The sequence below is a fragment of the Aethalodelphis obliquidens genome, unplaced genomic scaffold (genome assembly GCF_003676395.1).
Source record: "Aethalodelphis obliquidens isolate GAN/ISIS:26980383/991018 unplaced genomic scaffold, ASM367639v1 scaffold105, whole genome shotgun sequence".
Lineage (NCBI taxonomy): Eukaryota > Metazoa > Chordata > Mammalia > Artiodactyla > Delphinidae > Aethalodelphis > Aethalodelphis obliquidens.
This window is the reverse complement of record NW_020838049.1, coordinates 1,688,443-1,709,444: the sequence shown is the minus strand read 5'-3', so window position 1 is coordinate 1,709,444 and position 21,002 is coordinate 1,688,443.

Sequence of the window (21,002 nt, the reverse complement as noted above, 5' to 3'; positions counted from 1 at the left end):
CTAATGTTAGGTGTTTAGGCTCTGAGTTAAGACTGAGTCATTCTTGACAGCCCACCTTAACATTCAGGCATCCTGAAGGATCTGGTTAATAATGTGCAGCTTTTGTTTTACTTCTGTGAGAGTGAAAGTAACTTCACCTTCACATATGGTGAATCACAGAGTGACTGTTGTGCTTGAAATGGTATCTCCTCCTGCTTGGTGATGAGTTAGCTGCGACTGGTACATACAGCTCAAATACATGGAACAGAACTCGTTCCACCTTCTTTCTCCTGATTTTTGTCAATGTCACCAACATTATCTTAGCCATTAGGGCTCAGAACTTGGCAACATCTTTGTTTTCATTTTTATTGGGGTATAGTTGTTTTACAATGTTGTGTTAGTTTCTACTGTACAGTGAAGTGGAGTTCCCTGTGCTACACAGCAGGTCCTCATTAGTTATCTATTTTATACATATTAGTGTATATATGTCAATCCCAATCTGCCAATTTGTCCCTCCTCCCTTTTCCCCCTTGGTGTCCATAAATTTGCTCTCTATATCTGTGTCTCTATTTCAGCCTTGCAAACCGGTTCATCTGTACCATTTTCTAGATTCCATATATATGCATTAATATACGATATTTGTTTTTCTCTTTCTGACTTACTTCACTTGGTATGACAGTCTCTAGATCCATCCACATCTCTACAAATGACCCAGTTTTGTTCCTTTTTATGGCTGAGTAATATTCCATTGTATATATGTACCACATCTTCTTTATCCATTCGTCTGTTGATGGGCATTTATGTTTCTTCCATGACCTGGTTATTCTAGATAGTGCTGCAATGAACATTGGGGTGCATGTGTCTTTTTGAATTATGGTTTTCTCAGGGTATATGTCCAGTAGTAGATTACTGGGTCGTATGGTAGTTCTATTTTTAGTTTTTTAAGGAACCTCCATACTGTTCTCCGTAGTGGCTGTATCGGTTTATATTCTCACCACCAGTGCAAGAGGGTTCCCTTTTCTCCACACCCTCTCTAGCATTTATTGTTTGTAGATTTTCTGATGATGCCCATTCTAACCAGTGTGAGGTGATACCTCATTGTAGTTTTGATTTGCCTTTCTCTAATAATTAGTGATGTTGAGCAGCTTTTCATGTGCTTCTTGGCCATCTGTATGTCTTCTTTGTAGAAATGTCTATTTAGGTGTTCAGCCCATTTTTGGATTGGGTTGTTTGTTTTTTGTTACTGAGCTTCATACGCTGCTTGTATATTTTGGAGATTAATCCTTTGTCAGTTGCTTCGTTTGCAAATATTTTCTCCCATTCTGAGGGTGGTCTTTTCATCTTGTTTATGGTCTCCTTTGCTGTGCAAAAGCTTTTAAGTTTCATTAGGTCCCATTTGTTTATTTTTGTTTTTATTTCCATTACTCTAGGAGGTGGGTCAAAAAGGATCTTGCTGTGATTTATGTCAAAGAGTGTTCTTCCTATGGTTTTCTGTAAGAGTTATATAGTGTTTGGTCTTACATTTAGGTCTTTAATCCATTTTGAGTTTATTTTTGTGTATGGTGTTAGGGAGTGTTCTAATTTCATTCTTTTCCATGTAGCTGTCCAGTTTTCCCAGCACCAGTTATTGAAGAGGCTGGCTTTTCTCCATTGTATATCCTTGCCTACTTTGTCATAGATTAGTTGACCATATGTGCATGGGTTTATCTCTGGGCTTTCTATCCTGTTCCATTGATCTATATTTCTGTTTTTGTGCCAGTACCATATTGTCTTGATTACTGTAGCTTTGTAGTATAGTCTGAAGTCAGGGAGTCTGATTCCTCCAGCTGTGGGTTTTTTTTTTTTCCGCCTCAAAATTGCTTTGGCTATTCTGGGTCTTTTGGTCTTTTGTGTCTCCATACAAATTTTAAGATTTTTTCCTTCTAGTTCTGTGAAGAATGCCTTTGGTAGTTTGTTAGTGATTGCATTGAGTCTGTAGACTGCTTTGGGTAGTATAGTGATTTTCACAATATTGATTCTTCCAATCCAAGAACATGGTATATCTCTCCATCTGTTTGTGTCATCTTTGATTACTTTCATTAGTGTCTTATAGTTTTCTGAGTACAGGTCTTTTACCTACTTTGGTAGGTTTATTCCTAGGTGTTTTATTCTTTTTGTTGCAATGGTGAATGGAACTGTTTTCTTAATTTCTCTTTCTGACCTTTCATTGTTAGTGTATAGGAATGCAAGAGATTTCTGTGCATTAATTTTGTATCCTGTAACTTTGCCAAATTCATTGATTAGCTCTAATAGTTTTCTGGTGGCATCTTTAGGATCATCTATGTATAGTATCATGTCATATGCAAACAGTGACAGTTTTACTTCTTTTCCAATTTGTATTCCTTTTATTTCTTTTTCTTCTCCAATTGCCATGGCTAGGACTTCCAAAACTATGTTGAATAATGGTGGTGAGAGTGGACATCCTTGTCTTGTTCTGGATCTTAGAGGACATGCTTTCTGTTTTTCACCTTTGAGAATGATGTTTGCTGTGTGTTTGTCATACATGGCCTTTATTATGTTGAACATCATCTTTGAATTTTCCCCTCCTTCTTTCCTTCCTATTGCCAAATGTTGATTCTTTCTTTGGAATACTTCTTGAATCTATACTTTGTTGTCCATTTCCATTGACATTGCCTTAAATTAGGCAGCTATTACCACTTGCCAAGATAATTGTAACACTATCGTATCTTCCTTAATTCCCATTAGTGCCTTCTATGTGTTCAATTTGGCAGACTGAAACACAGTATTGGATAATGCTTGCCTGTACTGTTTTTTGACTCCTCTGACTTTGCTCTTGCTGTTCTCTCAACCCAAATGATTTTCACTCCTTATTGTTGTATACATAAATCATACCAACACTTCAAAGCCCAACACAAATGCTTTCTGTCCCCACAGTCTGTTCTGATTATGAGTCTCTTCTCTCTTTTTCCTTTCCCATCATAACTTTCTTTCTCTCTTTACACGGGCACTTATCACTGTACAATTTGTCCTAATAATTTATTTTATGCTTTATTTCTTCTACTAAACTCCAACATTTTAATGTAAGACTCTATGTCTAATTAATCTTTATATCTCCAGCACAAACTTAGAATGCCTGGTTCTGTACTTTTCATCATGCAAATCATGCAATTCAGGAAATAGGATATTAATTACTTAATAGTACAGCCAGTGTCTAAATATTGTCAATAAATTGTCTATTTTTATGCCAGCTTCCTGGATGCCAAACCATAGGCTAATTGCTAAATTACTATTATAGCGTGACTGTTATCATTAGGCATAGAACCAGTGGTTTTTCACATTAACTTTTTTTAATCATTAAAGTTAATTTTAATAATACATTTTATTCAATTAAATACAGTATATCTGAAATATTACCATTTCAACTTGTAATCAATATAAACAATTACCAATGAGATATTTTACATTCTTCTTTTTTCATACTGAGTCTTGAAAATCAGGTGTGTGTTTTACATGGATAGTGCACCTCAATCCAGGTGCTTAATTTTCACTGGAGGTATTTGGTCTGTATTTAAATTTCATAAAATTTACCACTGGAAAAGTAGATTCACACACCCAGCTTGTTCCAAATATACTTAAAAGTTTTACAGTAACTGATTTGAGGATTAGTTTTTAATATTAGATTAATAATAAATTTTAATTCAGTGATTTTTAAAAATTGAAGTATAGTATAAACAATACTGTGTTAGTTTCAGGTGTACAGCAAAGTTATTTGGATATGTACATAAATGTGTATATATATATATATATATACAGTGGTTGAGAGTCCGCCTGCCGATGCAGGGGACGTGGGTTCGTGCCCCGGTCCAGGAGGATCCCACATACCACGGAGTGGCTGGGCCCGTGAAACCATGGCCACGGAGCCCGTGCGTCCGGAGCCTGTGCTCCGCAACAGGAGAGACCACAGCAGTGAGAGGCCCGCGTACCGCAAAAATAAATAAATAAATAAATAAATAAAATAACTGAAGGGACAAAATAAATCTGACAAACCATATAAAAATTTGGTCTAATATAAATATAATCAGTTAAAATTTCCAGAACAAAACATTTTTATTTCCGCTATTAAGTATCTGAGAACATGCAAGAGTAATAGCAACATGATTTTATAATCTTTTTGGAAGTACTACTAATTATATTATAATTGCTGTTAATTATACATATATGTATTGCTAGCATTATTCCTAATAATATTACTAATAGTTTGAAGATGAGACTATTGAAGTATACCAATGCTTTTTGATATTGGTGTTAAAGATTAAATTATAAAGTTTCAGGGTGCTGCTGTCTTTCTTTACTGATTGTAATAAACTAGAGTTTGTATTCCTAGCACATCAGTGGGGAATCAGACACGTCTCAGCTTTTGGGGATGAATAAATTCACACCAGCTCCTATAAGGAATGAAAAGAGGCATCATTACACAGAAACAGAGCTAGGTTAGGCACATAGATTCCAGAACCAGACTTCCAGGTTCAAATTCCAGTTCTGGCTCCTTCTAGCTCTGCAATCTTATCAAAGTTCCTTAATATCTCTGTTTTTCCAATTCCTTATCTGCAAAAAGGCTTACTTCACAGGATTGTTGTAAGAAGGAACTGAATTGCTATGTGTGAAGCATTTAGAACATAGTAAGTGCTGCATAGCTATTAGAAATTCTTACCTATCACTATTATTATGGAATGTTAGATTTAGGATGTTTGCTTAGACATTGTAGTCTGAGATTCTTGTTTTATAGATGAGGAAATTGGGACCCAAGGAGGTTGAGTGACTTGCATCAATGCCTGGGAAATCTCATTACAGGGGTCCTGGGCTCTTATATTCTGTGCTAAGCCCAGTGCTATGTGTGAGACATTGAGTTGCCACCCTCAGGTGTTGCAGGCCTGGACAGTGGACGGGTGGAGATTACAGCAAGGCAAATGCCATGATGGGCAAGTGCAGCATCTTACAGGAGCTCAGAGAAACTCCAGATTTCTTAGGTCCTTCTATTCTCCCTGCTCCTCTCTAAGATGGCATCTAGGTAAATGGAGGACTCATTTGATTCTGTTACAGTGAGGAGGTGAGAGCCTTGGATCCATGCTAGTGATTTCAGTGGCCTTGGCCTGCAGTGGCTAGGATTTCAGTTCCCCGGCCAGAGATTGAAGTCAGGCTGCGGCAATGAGAGTGCTTGAATCCTAGACACTAGACCACCAGGGACCAGTGACCAGTGACAAGGCCCTTGTCTGTCAGCTTTACAGAAAATGAATTTCTCCAGAGGCAGAAAGCAGTGAAACAACTGAACTGTTTATTATGTGGAAAAGAGTACACGTGGATTGACACATGGGTGGGCTCAGAGAAAGAGTCGTGCCCTCGTGGTAGTTTGAATCACTTATATGGGGCATTTCTTCTGGGTTTCCTTTGGCCAATCATCTTGCTTTGCCAAATTCTGAGTTCGTATTTGGTTTATCTCAGGGTCCTCCCATGTGTGCTTGCACATCTCTTAGCCAAGGTGGATTCTAGCAAAGAGGCCTATGGGTAGTGACATCACTTACTATGAGGTGACGCCCCCTCCCTTTTGACTTCTGAGGAGCCTTTCTGCACATGTGAGTTGGGAAGGTCTCCTTGCCCTCGAGAATGAGAAATATGTGGTCTCTTAGCTAGGCAGGGCTCAGCTTCTCTTTCTCTTCATCTTGTAGTATCTGTCCACAGGGAACAAACTCCAGCTGCTAATCCTGGGGCCCATCTACCTCCTGGCTCACTAGATCCTCTGGCTTCTCTTTGCATGAGGAAATCTCTTCATCTTGACCCAGGCCTTGCCCTTCACCAGCCATGAGGGGGCAGGAATATAGCCTTAGGTGTCTGAAGCCCCTTTCCTCCTTCAGTGCTCTCCTGCTGCTCCATTCTTGCTGGATTTGATGCCATCGTGGACAAGAGCACACTTTTGAGCAGGAGGAAACAAGTCACTAAGCCAGATTTCCTAGGTGCCTCTATATCTTTCAGGTCTCTCTTGAAGCTTACGCCCAAGCTAGGAATAAATCAGGACTTTGGTGTCTGCCTTCATTGTTCTCTGGTGTGACATAACCCCCTGTCTCATTCTCCTGCTTTTCTGGGAACATATTCATGCCTGCTTCCCTTGACATACTGGGTACAAGATGAAACATTGGCTTACCAATAAGGGAATTTCTGAAAAACACCACCTTCCTTACCTGAGGATACATAGGAACATGGAGATGCGCCAGAAGTAGCTGCATCATCCACTCAGCCACTGGAGGTCACAGGCCTACAGTGAGACTGGAGCACATTCTACCTCAAGGTGGCTCAGCATTTGTGGGGACGTGTTCAGAAATGGAGGGATGCACACCTTGTCATTGTTCACCTGGAATTCATATGTCCCCAAAGAAAGCCTTTAATAGGGTCTGCCCACCTCCCTTAGGGGATATCTCTAGCGGGTGGGATAATTCTGCAGCCACTTCAGACAGCCTGCCTCCTGCCATCTTGAACTTTCACCCCCTGCACCGTGGCCCCTGTGCCATATTCCAGCTTCATAATAGGGTGCATTTCCTTACACTCTACAATACAGCACAGTTTCAGCACCTTATGCAGGACAGAATGCATTCAGATTCCTTTCCTCAGAGGTGGGGTGCCCAAGACAGCACTTGAGGCCTTTAGGACTCAATTCCTGCCTAACCCTTGTCTGGTTTCTGATCCACCAGGACCTCTTAATTACCTTCACTGATGAATTTACTGATAAATTTACCTTTACTTAATTACCTTTACCTTTACCTTACTACCTCACTTCTGTCCTCCACTTTCATGAATGCTGTAGGATGTGTGACTGTGACTCACTCCAGCCATTTGGAATGGAAACCCCGGTGACAGTAGAGGGCTGCTTTTCTCTGAGGTGGGATGGGGTAGTAGCTGAGGAGAGATAAAAACTATCAGTGACATTTTCCTCTTGGACTGTTAGCTCATAGAAATAAACAGATCCTCTCTACTCATCTCTTAGGATTCAGCTTCACATGCTATCCTGAGGTTTTTCACTGACACTTCCACACACACAGAAATAAGTCCTCCTTCTCCTATGTTCCAAAACATATTTGGAAAGGGGACACGTCTCTTAGAGCTTCTATTCTGTTGTATCACAGTGACTTATCAACAACTCACTTCTCTTCCACTAGAAAGGTTCTTGCTAGGGCAGAGACCAGGTCGTGGTTATCTTGGCATCCCTAATGCCTTGCAGAGGGGTTGGTTCAGAATTGGGGCTTAGAAAATGGTGACAAATGTGTGAAATGTCCTAGAGATAGTTTTGATTAGGAGCCCAAACTTCTTTGGTCTTGAACTTTGATCCTGCACCTTCCAAATGACACGCATGGGGTAGGGAGTGTTCACACCTACTGATGTGCAGGGCAGGCTAAAAGGGTAAAGAGATGAAGGGAAGAGCTTCCTTCAAGCCATGTGGCCCTGGATTTTGTTCTTGCTGGATGATAGCCTGCTAAAGAGAAAGTAGGGCTGGAGTGAGTGTCAAAAGAGTGTCTGGCTGCTCCTGTGTCTTGAAGGTTCTGAGATGGCAAGCACCACTGGAACCCTGAAACTGATCCAGATTGACTCCTCCTTTCTCATAAATGCCCCCTCTTATTGTAATGACTTATGATGTCAATCTATAAAAAAGCAGAGCCCCCAAATATCTTCTGGTTATTATGCGCAAAGAAGACACTGTGCTTCCCTGATAGCAAGAGATACATCATTTTTGGGAGCGTTTCTCTCACTGGTGCCAGCAGTCTATTCCAGGATTCAGTTTTGGCTGTGGAGCATTTGTCATTTGGAAACGAACTGTTAGTATGACTTTTACAACTAGGGATGCCAATGGTCTGCTTGGGTTAGGCTGTCTGGTTTAGAGCTGGGTCATCTAGTTCTGGAACACATGGTTCAGAATACATTTGAAAGGGAAAGTTAAAATCACCTGGTTTTGGTGAGTGGGCTTGGATAACAACAAACTTTCTGAACCCCACTGTTCTGCTTTGTGTCTGAGTGCCTGCACTGAAAGGGTTATTCAGGAGAGCCCTTGAGGGAACGTCCAAATTGCTGGGAGGAGTTCATCCCCAGAGGTAACTTTTAGCATCCAGAAATTTGGGTATCTTATTTAAAAAATCATACCAGCTTAATTTTAGTATAGTAGTGGATTTATATTATTTTTAGTTTACTTTTAATTCCTGAAATTTTAATAGTTGAGCAGGAAACTCTTCTATTCATAAATCTGGGTCCCTATCAGGGCTTAACTTATAAAGAAATGTCTTTCTTCGTGCATTCTCTGGTTTCCTTTCTGTTCTTTTTTGTGAGTTAGTTGAGTAATAAAAACTCAACTGTGAGTCTTTTCATAGAGGATGGAAATTTCCACATAGGAAATGGTACCATCAGCAATGGGTCAGTCGTTGGTGTTGACCAATGTAAGGAAACTTACTTCCTTACACAAAAGGTTAACCAACCAACAGGAAGTATTGGTGGGGAGCTTGGGGGAGGAGAAGTTGAGTTACGTTCTCTGGTGAACTTCAGCTGAACACACCACAGAAAGTACCAGGCAGTAAATGAAACTACAAGAGGTTAGAAAACTCTCTCTCTATTTTTTTGTTTTTTTTGATATTAAAGACAATGAAGGTATGTATGATTTCAAGGTTTGGTGAACTCATTTCTGAACAGGAAGTGAGTAGGTTTCAATCACTGAAATGAAAAGGACATGCGTGGGGCAGGAACATTTTTAGTGCACCTCTCTCACCAGCCGAACCTTGTCATGGAGCAGTGGTTTTCAAACAATTCCCTGGGGTGCAGGAAGAAAATAGTAAAACTTCTATTTATCCTTATTGAGTTCATTCTTTAAAACTGTCTATTTCTTGTGCTGTTTTATGGCGTGTTGAAAGGATATGCTATAGAGAAGAGGAGAAAGCAGGGGGTTGTAACAGGATGGGAAGAACTGGAGATGTGGAGAAGCTCAGAACCTGAAGGTCTCCCTTCTCTTCTGATATAGGAAATGTGCTAGCCATTTGGGAAGATTCTGGAGAGATAGCAGGAAGGACATTGACTGCTGCTGGACAATTACTGTGTGACAGATGCTGGGTTATGTGTTATTTATTGTTGTTCTATCACTGTACGTGCAATTTGCACATGCACTTATACTTTATATTCATTTATTATCCATTTAGTGAATATCTCATTTGATCTTCACAAGCAGCTTAAGAAGGTTTTAAGTTTCTTAATTTTATAAACAGGAAGCTAGAGTTTAAGGCAGTTAAGTATTTGTACAACATTATATGGTTCATACCTCAGCATTTCCCACGTTTTACTGTGTGGGTTTACAGCATGGACTCCAGGGTTCCTCTCAAAGAGATGCTTCTTCAGTAGGTTCAAGGTGGCTTCTAGTCTGCTCACTGCAGGTAGACTTTTAGAATCGGGGTATAATGTGTTCTGATTGCCTTTCCTTTTTTATTGTATGTGTCCAATCGTAATTTTAGGCCAGAGATACTTCTCTGTCATTCAGGCTGACACCAAGTCTTGGTTTTATACTTCAGTCAGCTGAATCTTCCTATGTAGGCATTAAAAAGTGAGAAAGCAAAAAACAAAAAAGCCTAAAACTCTTGTAAAGGCTAAATTCCAGGGAATTGATTAAATCTTAGTACATTTCATTGTGATTAGATTTTAATCAACACAGAGTGACTGACTCTCCTGTTTGGCGGTGTCTTTCTCAATAGCAGAGCCTGTTGCTTTCCCTTTCCTGGTAGAATCTTCTCATCTGCATGTCTGACTCCTCCCAACACACGACAAGAGTCTCGAGCAAAAATCGCATTTTGTTCATCTTTCTATGTTTCACAAATTGCCTAACAGAGTACCTGCATTTGTTGAATGAAAATATGTTTGTTAAATACATTTCTGCCAACTATAGATTTCAAACTATGGGTATGGTGCTCTGCTTGCTATATAGGTGGTTAACCTGTTTGCTTAAAGCAATAATTCTGGGCTTCCCTGGTGGCGCAGTGGTTAAGAATCCGCCTGGGGGAGGAGCTTCAAGATGGCGGAAGGTCACCGCCATCAAGATGGCGGAAGGTCATTAAGACGTGGAGGTCACCTTCCTCCCCACAAATGCATCAGAAAACATTTACAGGTGGAAGAACCCCTATAGAACACCTACTGAACGCTGGCAGAAGACCTCAGACCTCCCAAAAGGCAAGAAACTCCCCACGTACCTGGGTAGGGCAAAAGAAAAAAGAAAAAACAGAGACAAAAGAATAGGGACGGCACCTGCACCAGTGGGAGGGAGCTGGGAAGGAGGAAAGGTTTCCACACGCTTGAAGCCCCTTCGCGGGCAGAGACTGCGGGTGGCGGTGGGGGAAAGCTTCGGAGCCGCGCAGGAGAGCGCAGCAACAGGGGTGCGGAGGGCAAAGCGGGGAGATTACCGCACAGAGGATCAGGGCCGACCGGCACTCACCAGCCCGAGAGGCTTGTCTGCTCACCCGCCGGGGCGGGCGGGGGCTGGGAGCTGAGGCTCGGGCTTCGGTCGGATCCCAGGGAGAGGACTGGGCTTGGCTGCGTGAACACAGCCTGCAGGGGGTTAGTGCGTCACGGCTAGCCGGGAGGGAGTCCGGGGAAAAGTCTGGACCTGCCGAAGAGGCAAGAGACTTTTTCTTGTCTGTTTTCTGGTGCGCGAGGAGAGGGGATTAAGAGCGTTGCTTAAAGGAGTTCCAGAGACGGGCGCAAGCCGCAGCTAAAAGTGCGGACCCCAGAGACGGGCATGAGACGCTAAGGCTGCTGCTGCCGCCACCAAGAAGCCTGTGTGCAAGCACAGGTCACTATCCACACCTCCCTACCCGGGAGCCTGTGCAGCCCGCCACTGCCAGGGTCCCGTGAACCAGGGACAACTTCCCCGGGAGAGCACACGGCGCGCATCAGGCTTGTGCAACGTCATGCCGGCCTCTGCCGCCACAGGCTCGCCCCGCATCCGTACCCCTCCCTCCCCCCGGCCTGAGTGAGCCAGAGCCCCCTGATCAGCTGCTTCTTTAACCCCGTCCTGTTTGAGCGAAGAACAGACGCCCTCAGGCAACCTACATGCAGGGGCGGGGCCAAATACAAAGCTGAACCCAGGGAGCTGTGCGAACAAAGAGAAAGGGAAATTTCTCCCAGCAGCCTCAGGAGCAGCGGATTAAATCTCCACAATCAACTAGATGTACCCTGCGTCTGTGGAATACATGAATAGACAACGAATCATCTGAAATTGAGGAGTTGGACTTTGGGAGCAACGATATATATATATTTTTTCCCCTTTTCTCCTTTTGTGAGTGTGTATGTGTATGCTTCTCTGTGTGATTTTGTCTGTATAGCTTTGCTTTTACCATCTGTCCTAGGGTTATGTCTGTCCATTTTTTTATTACTTAAAAATTTTTTTTCTTAATAATTTTTTAATTAATAACTTTATTTTATTTTACTTTTATTTTATCTTCTTCTTTCTTTCTTTCTTTCCTTTTTTCCTCCCTTTTATTCTGAGCCGTATGGAAGACAGGTTCTTAGTGCTCCAGCCAGGTGTAAGGGCTGTGCCACTGAGGTGGGAGAGCCAAGTTCAGGACACTGGTCCACAAGAGACCTCCCAGCTCCATGTAATATCAAACGGTGAAAATCTCTCAGAGATCTCCATCTCAATGCCAAGATCCAGCTCCACTGAATGACCAGCAAGCTACAGTGCAGGACACTATGCCAGACAACTAGCAAGACAGGAACACAACCCCGCCCATTAGCACAGAGGCTGCCTAAAATCATAATAAACCCACAGACACCCCAAGACACACCACCAGACGTGGACCTGCCCACCAGAAAGACAAGATCCAGCCTCATCCACCAGAACACAGGCACTAGTCCCCTCCACCAGGAAGCCTACACAACCCACTGAACTAACATTAGTCACTGGGGACAGACACCAAAAACAACAGAAACTATGAACCTTCAGCCTGTGAAAAGGAGACCCCAAACACAGTAAGTTAGGCAAAAGGAGAAGACAGAGAAACACACAACAGATGAAGGAGCAAGGCAAAAACCCACCAGACCTAACAAATGAAGAGGAAATAGGCAGCCTACCTGAAAAAGAATTGAGAATAATGATAGTAGAGATGATCCAAAATCTTGGAAAGAGAATGGAGAAAATACAAGAAACGTTTAACAAGGACCTAGAAGAACTAAAGAGCAAACAAACAGAGATGAACAACACAATAAATGAAATTAAAAATTCTCTAGAAGGGATAAATAGAATAACTGAGGCAGAAGAACGGAAAGTGAACTGGAAGATAAAATAGTGGAAATAACTACTGCAGAGCAGAATAAAGAAAAAAGAATGAAAAGAATTGAGGACAGTCTCAGAGACCTCTGGGACAACATTAAATGCACCAACATTCGAATTATAGGGGTCCCAGAAGAAGAAGAGAAAAAGAAAGGGACTGAGAAAAGATTTGAAGAGATTATAGTAGAAAACTTCCCTAGTATGGGAAAGGAAATAGTTAATCACGTCCAGGAAGCACAGAGAGTCCCATACAGGATAAATCCAAGGAGAAACATGCCAAGACATATTAACCAAACTATCAAAAATTAAATACAAAGAAAACATATTGAAAGCAGCAAGGGAAAAATAGCAAGTAACACATAAGGGAATCCCCATAAGGTTAACAGCTGATCTTTCAGCAGAAACTCTGCAAGCCAGAAAGGAGTGGCAGGACATATTTAAAGTGATGAAAGAGAAAAACCTACAACCAAGATTACTCTACCCAGAAAGGATCTCATTCAGATTTGACAGAGAAATGAAAAGCTTTACAGACAAGCAAAAGCTAAGAGAATTCAGCACCACCAAACCAGCTTTCCAGCAAATGCCAAAGGGACTTCTCTAGGCAGGAAACACAAGAGAAGGAAAAGATCTATAATAACAAACCCAAAACAATTAAGAAAATGGTAACAGGGACATACATATCGATAATTACCTTACATGTAAATGGAGTAAATGCGCCAACCAAAAGACATAGACTGGCTGAATGGATACAAAAACAAGACCTGTATATATGCTGTCTACAAGAGACCCACTTCAAACCTAGCGACACATACAGATTGAAAGTGAGGGGAGGGAAAAAGATATTCCATGCAAATGGAAATCAAAAGAAAGCTGGAGTAGCAATTCTCATATCAGACAAAATAGATTTTAAAATAAAGACTGTTAGAAGAGACAAAGAAGGACACTACATAATGATCAAGGGAACGATCCAAGAAGAAGATATAACAATTGTAAATATTTATGCACCCAACATAGGAGCACCTCAATACATAAGGCAAATACTAACAGCCATAAAAGGGGAAATCAACAGTGGCACAATCACAGTAGGGGACTTTAACACCCCACTTGCACCAATAGGTCATCCAAAATGAAAATAAATAAGGAAACACAAGCTTTAAATGATACATAAAACAAGATGGACTTAATTGATACTTATATGACATTCCATCCAAAAACAGCAGAATACACTTTCTTTTCAAGTGCTCATGGAACATTCTCCAGGATAGATCATATCTTGGGTCACAAATCAAGCCTTGGTAAATTTAAGAAAATTGAAATTGTATCAAGTATCTTTTCCAACCACAATGCTGTGAGACTAGATATCAATTACAGGAAGAAATCTGTATGAAATACAAACACATGGAGGCTAAACAGCACACTACTTAATAGCCAAGAGATCACTGAAGAAATCAAAGAGGAAATCAAAAAATATCTAGAAACAAATGACAATGAAAACATGATGACACAAAACCTATGGGATGCAGCAAAAGCAGTTCTAAGAGGGAAGATTATAGCTATACAAGCCTACCATAAGAAACAAGAAACATCTCAAATAAAGAACCTAACCTTACACCTAAAGCAATTAGAGAAAGAAGAACAAAAGAACCCCAAAGTTAGCAGAAGGAAAGAAATCAAAAAGATCAGGTCAGAAATAAATGAAAAAGAAATGAAACAAACGATAGCAAAAATCAATAAAACTAAAAGCTGGTTCTCTGAGAAGATAAACAAAATTGATAAACCATTGGCCAGACTTATCAAGAAAAGGAGAAGATTCAAATCAATAGAATTAGAAATGAAAAAAGGTTAAGTAACAGCTGACACTGCAGAAATACAAAGGATCATGAGAGATTACTACAAGCAACAATATGCCAATAAAATGGACAACCTGGAAGAAATGGACAAATTCTTAGAAATGCACAACCTTCCGAGACTGAACCAGGAAGAAATAGAAATTATGAACAGACCAATCACAAGCACTGAAATTGAAACTGTGATTAAAAATCTTCCAACAAACAAAAGCACTGGACCAGATGGCTTCACAGGCGAATTCTATCTAACATTTAGAGAAGAGCTAACACCTATCCTTCTCAAACTCTTCCAAAATGTAGCAGAGGGAGGAACACTCCCAAACTCATTCTACGAAGCCACCATCACTCTGATACCAAAACCAAGACGTCACAAAGAAAGAGAACTACAGGCCAATATCACTGATGAACATAGATGCAGAAATCCTTAACAAAATAGTAGCAAGCAGAATCCAACAGCACATTAAAAGGATCATACACTATGGTCAAGTGGGGTTTATCCCAGGAATGCAGGGATTCTTCAATATACGCAAATCAATCAACGTGTTACACCATATTAACAAGTTGAAGGAGAAAAAACATATGATCATCTCAATAGATGCAGAGAAAACTTTTGACAGAATTCAACACCCATTTATGATAAATACCCTCCAGAAAGTAGGCATAGAGGGAACTTTCCTCAACATAATAAAGGCCATATAGGACAAACCCACAGCCAACATCATCCTCAATGGTGAAAACTGAAACCATTTCCACTAAGAACAGGAAGAAGACAAGGTTGCCCACTCTCACCACTATTATTTAACATAGTTTTGGAAGTTTTAGCCACAGCAATCAGAGAAGAAAGATAAAAAGAATCCAAATCGGAAAAGAAGAAGTAAGGCGGTCACTGTTTGCAGATGACATGATACTATACGTAGAGAGTCCTAAAGGTGCTACCAGAAAACTACTAGAGCTAATCAATGAATTTGGTAAAGTAGCAGGATACAAAATTAATGCACAGAAATCTCTGGCATTCCTGTACACCAGTGATGAAAAATCTGAAAGTGAAATTAAGAAAACACTCCCATTTACCATTGCCACCAAAAGAATAAAATATCTAGGAATAAACCTACCTAAGGAGACAAAAGACCTGTATGCAGAAAATTATAAGACACTAATGAGAGAAATTAAGGATGATACAAATAGATGGAGAGATATACCGTGTTCTTGGATTGGAAGGATCAACACTGTGAAAATGACTCTACTACCCAAAGTAATCTACAAATTCAGTGCAATCCCTATCAAACTACCACTGGCATTTTTCACGAACTAGAACAAAAAATTTCACAATTTGTATGGAAACACAAAAGATCCCGAATAGCCAAAGCAATCTTGAGAACAAAAAACGGAGCTGGAGGAATCAGGCTCCCTGACTTCAGGCTATACTACAAAGCTACAGTAATCAAGACAGTATGGTACTGGCCCCAAAACAGTAATATAGATCAATGGAACAGGGTAGAAAGCCCAGAGATAAACCCACGCACATATGGTCACCCTATCTTTGATAAAGGAGGCAAGAATATACAGTGGAGAAAAGCTAGCCTCTTCAATAAGTGGTGCTGGGAAAACTGGACAGCTACATGTAAAAAAATGAAATTAGAACACTCCGTAACACCATACACAAAAATAAGCTCAAAATGGATTAAAGACCTAAATGTAAGGCCAGACACTAGCAAACTCTGAGAGGAAAACATAGGCAGAACACTCTACGACATACATCACAGCAAGATCCTTTTTGACCCACCTCCTAGAGAAACGGAAATAAAAACAAAAATAAACAAATGGAACCTAATGGAACTTCAAAGCTTTTGCACAACAATGGAAACCATAAACAAGACGAAAAGACAACTCTCAGAATTGGAGAAAATATTTGCAAATGAAGCAAGTGACAGAGGATTAATCTCCAGAACATACAAGCAACTCATGCAGCTCAATATCAAAAAAAGAAACAACCCAATCCAAAAATGGGCAGAAGACCTAAATAGACATTTCTCCAAAGAAGATATACAGACTGCGAACAAACACATGAAAGAATGCTCAACATCATTAAATTAGAGAAATGCAAATCAAAACTACAATGAGATATCATCTCACACCGGTCAGAATGGCCATCATCAAAAAATCTACAAACAATAAATGCTGGAGAGGGTGTGGAGAAAAGGGAACACTCTTGCACTGCTGATGGCAATGTGAATTGGTACAGCCACTATGGAGAACAGTATGGAAGTTCCTTAAAAAACTACAAATAGAACGACCATATGACCCAGCAATCCCACTACTGGGCATATACCCTGAGAAAACCATAATTCAGAAAGAGTCATGTACCAAAATGTTCATTGCAGCTCTATTTACAATAGCCAGGACATGGAAGCAACCTAAGTGTCCATCAACAGATGAATGGATAAAGAAGATGTGGCACATATATACAATGGAATATTACTCAGCCATGAAAAGGAACAAAACTGAGTTATTTGTAGTGAGGTGGATGGACCTACAGTCTGTCATACAGAGTGAAGTAAGTCAGAAAGAGTAAAACAAATACCATATGCTAACACATATATATGGAATCTAAAAAAAAAAAAAGGAAAAAATCAGAAGAATCTAGGGGCAAGATGGGAATAAAGATGCAGACCTACTAGAGAATGGGCTTGAGGATATGGGGAGGGCGAAGGGTAAGCTGGGACAAAGTGAGACACTGGCATGGACATATGTACACTACCAAATGTAAAATAGATAGCTAGTGGGAAGCAGCCGCATAGCACAGGGAGATCAGCTCGGTGCTTTGTGACCACCTAGAGGGGTGGGATAGGGAGGGTGGGAGGGAGATGCAAGAGGGAAGAGCTATGGGAACATATGTATATGTATAACTGATTCACTTTGTTATAAAGCAGAAACTAACACACCATTGTAAAGCAATTATACTCCAATACAGATGTTAAAAAAAAAAAAAAAGAATCTACCTGCCAATGCAGGGAACACAGGTTCGAGCCCTGGTCCAGGAAGATCCCACATGCCGCGGAGGAACTAAGCTCATGTGCCACAACTACTGAGGCCACGTGTCACAACTACTGAGCCCATGTGCCACAACTTCTGAAGCCCATACTCCTAGAGCCCATACTCCACAACAAGAGAAGCCACTGCAATGAGAAGCCTGTGCACCGCAATGAAGAGTAGCCCCCGCTTGAGGCAACTAAGAAAACCCGTGTGCAGCAACAAAAACCTAATGCAGCCAAAATAAATAAATTAATTAATTTAAAAAAACAGTAATTCTTTAGTTTTCTTAGCTGTCTTGGTAGTAAAGCTAGACATATTCACAAGTTCTAAGAAATATAATGCTATTTATTCTGTTCAGAAAAGCTGTGTGGATTTAGATTCTTAAGTATAAAAATTTCCATCCCTTCCTTGTGATGAAATGTGTGTGAAGTTGTAGGACCAGGTAAGAGGGTGAATAAGTTAGGAAAAAATTTTCTCTCAAGTGCTCAGATATAATGCTCTGAACATTCCTTTAACATAATTCACTGGATTGTTGTGAGGACAAACTGAGGTGATCGTTGAGAAAGCTGCTTGGAAACTCTAGATTATAGACATGTGGGACATTTATGAAAATTAAGGTTTTAAAGCAAAAGAAGGCCTTTTAAAAACACGGAAATTTTGGTTGTCCAACAATGTACGTGCTGCCTAATGAAGATTAAAGATTAAGCCCTGTTCAGGTAATATTATCTAGTGGGAATAACATAACATTTACCATTTTAACCATTTTAAGTATATGGTTCAGTGGCATTCAGTTCATTCAGAATGCTGTGTAACTATCAGTGCTCTCCATCTCCTGAAGTTTTTCATCATCCCAATCTGAAACTCTATACCCAGTAAAGAATATTTCCCGTTTTCTCCTTCCCCCAGTCCCTGGTAATCTCTATTTTTTTTTTTTTTTTTTACCTACTCTAGGTACATCCTATAAGTGGAATTATACATTATTTGTCCTTTTGTATCTGGCTTATTTCACTTAGCATATGTTTTCAAGGTTCATGCATGTTGTAGCATGTATCAGAATTTCATTCCTTTTTAAGGATGAATAATATTCCATTGTATGTATAGACCATATTTTGCTTATCTGTTGATGGACATTTGGGTTGTTTCTATCTTTTGGCTATTGTGAATAATGCTGCTGTGAACATTGGTGTGCAATTTCTTCACCTTTGATGTGCTGTAGGCCTCTATCCTTTCCCCTAGCCTCTTCCTCCTCCCCTGAATTTGATGCTTCAAGATGTAGCTACAAAGGGTTCTGATATCTCACTCTAAGCACATGCCTGTGATGAAGTCTATTTAAATTAGGCCTGTCAACTGGTACTACTTTGGGGACTGACAAGGTGAGCTGAGAGAAATTAAGTTGAGGGCACAATATAAAGGGAAATTTAATAGAAATGGAAAGTGTCATAAAGAGAATTATACTTGAAAGTTCAACTTTAATTCAGTTGTGAATGAATTACTCTCTGCTGGTCACTGTTGAAATACAACAGAGAATGAGACAAGAGCTCACATTGTAGAGGAGGATGCATACATATTTAGTAAGCAGCAAAGAGCTACCAAATATGTTATTACTACTCATTTGTTTATTCAACGTTCATCAAGGACCTACTAAGCACAGTTCTAGGCCCTGGGTATGTACATCAGTGAACAAGACCAAGTCCTTGCTCTCCTGAAGCTGACCTTCTGGAGGGGAAAACTGGACTAGAAACAAGAAAATACACACTATGATGGCTGTGTATTTTTCCTATGGAGAAAAATAAAGGAAGATAAGGGATAGGGAGTGATAGGGGTGTGTGTATTGTTTTAGGTGGGCTGACCAGGGCAGGCCTCTCGGAGTAGATGACTTTAAGCACAGATCAGAATGAAATGAGGAAGAGAGTCAAGGGGAAATGTGGGTGACAAGGGAGCTTGGCAGAGGAATAGTGGTGACTGCTGTAATCTTATATTTTGGAGATGGATAAAGAGCTTTGGGACTTAAATTGATGGGACAAATCTGACGCTCTGTGATTTTAAGTACATAATCCTATGACACTGTAAAATTATTTTTTATTTAAACACTCAAAGATCTATTTGCAAGAGAATATTCAGTGGAAAGATACTTTCATTTTAAAATAAATGAATATTTCAAAATGATAAGGAATCAGTGCTAGAAATCTCTCTCACACACACACACACACACACACACACACACACGTGTGCATTATGAGAGCTTCTGTGCATGGAATAAACGTGAGGTGGGTCTTTTGTGGTCTTGCTGTAGGCATGGCAAGCCCTTCTATACTTTCTCCTCCCATTAAGATTCCTCATTCTGTCAGTGTCATTGGTTAGAAAGAAATATTTTATCAGTTCAGACTAGGTAGTACATGAATAACTAGAGCATTTAAGACCAAATAATATCTCTTAGAAGCATTTAACAAAAATATGCTTAGTAATCCAAAGAAAGCCAACTCTAGTCTTGAAATTTCAGGAAGGATGACAAGAATGTCAGAAACTTTTGGGCAAATGGAAAAAATCACCACATGTAGCTCCTTAATGTTGACTCTCTCCTTCACAGTGTAGGGCCGTGTGTGTGTGTGTGTGTGTGTGTGTATGTGTGTGTGTGTGTGTGTGTGTGTGTGTGTGAGGGGGCTTGCAAAACTGAAGACACAGTTCTTACAGTCCTACCTTAATCAACCTATAAGCTGGGAGGGAAGATAGCAGACATTGTAGGATAAGGACCGGTGGACAGTACCAAACCTAAACCTGGTCTCTGGCAGTGCCCACGAGAGGGGGATCAGAGATGCCAGGAAGATGGTCAGAAAAGGCTGGGGGTGAGGAGGGAATATGTGATGTGGTCCTTTAAGGACAGGTTGGGAAAGGTCTCCCAAAAGGAGAGGATGGCCTGAGCAAAGATGCCAAGGTAGGGATGTGCAGTTGATGTTTAGATAATGGAAAGGGGTCTCCATGGGCTAAGGCAGAGGATCTGGCTTGGAGATTATAGGACTAACTTTGGAAAGATCAATGTAAGGCCAAGAAGAGAAAAAGAGCTCTTTGCTCTCCTTCTTTTGTAAGTTGCTTTCTGACTCATTAATTTATCAGATTATGGGGAAAATCATCACTTCCTTCCCCATCAGTGTGCTGCTATTGGGGTCAGCCGTCGATCTCAAGATGTTCCCTGCAAACAAAATCACTGTCTTCTAAGAGCTGCATTTTCATTGGTTGGCATACAAGCTGACTGTGAAAAATTTAAGCAGTACCAAAGGGTAAGAACCAATGAAAATGGTATGGGGGTGGAGAGGCCCACCAGCCCCTCCACCCCTATATCATTCTCCGGAGGTAGTTGTTATTAATTATTTCTTCTTGCTTGGCTTTCCAGTTATCATTCATTCAGTCAACAAATATTTATTAAATGCCTATTATGGACACTGGCATTACAACAGTGAACAAAAGTCCCTGCTCTCAAGCAGCTTATATTTTAATTGGAAGAAACAGACAGCAAGCACATTTAAAATATTTTTACCGAATGGGATTACCTTATACACACTCTTTTGCAACTTGTTCTTTTCACTTGACAATACCTCTTAGACATCTTTCCAAGTCAGTCTGAAGAGGCCTACCTCTTTCATTGATAAAAGCTAATAATTATTGAGCATCTACTATGCTCCAAGCACAGTCTTAGTCACAATAATCCTCTATGGTAAGTACTATAATTATCACCTTTCTACAGATGAGGAACTGAGGCCCAGAGAGGTTTGGGAACTTGCTCAGAGTCACCTGGCCAGTTACTGATGGAG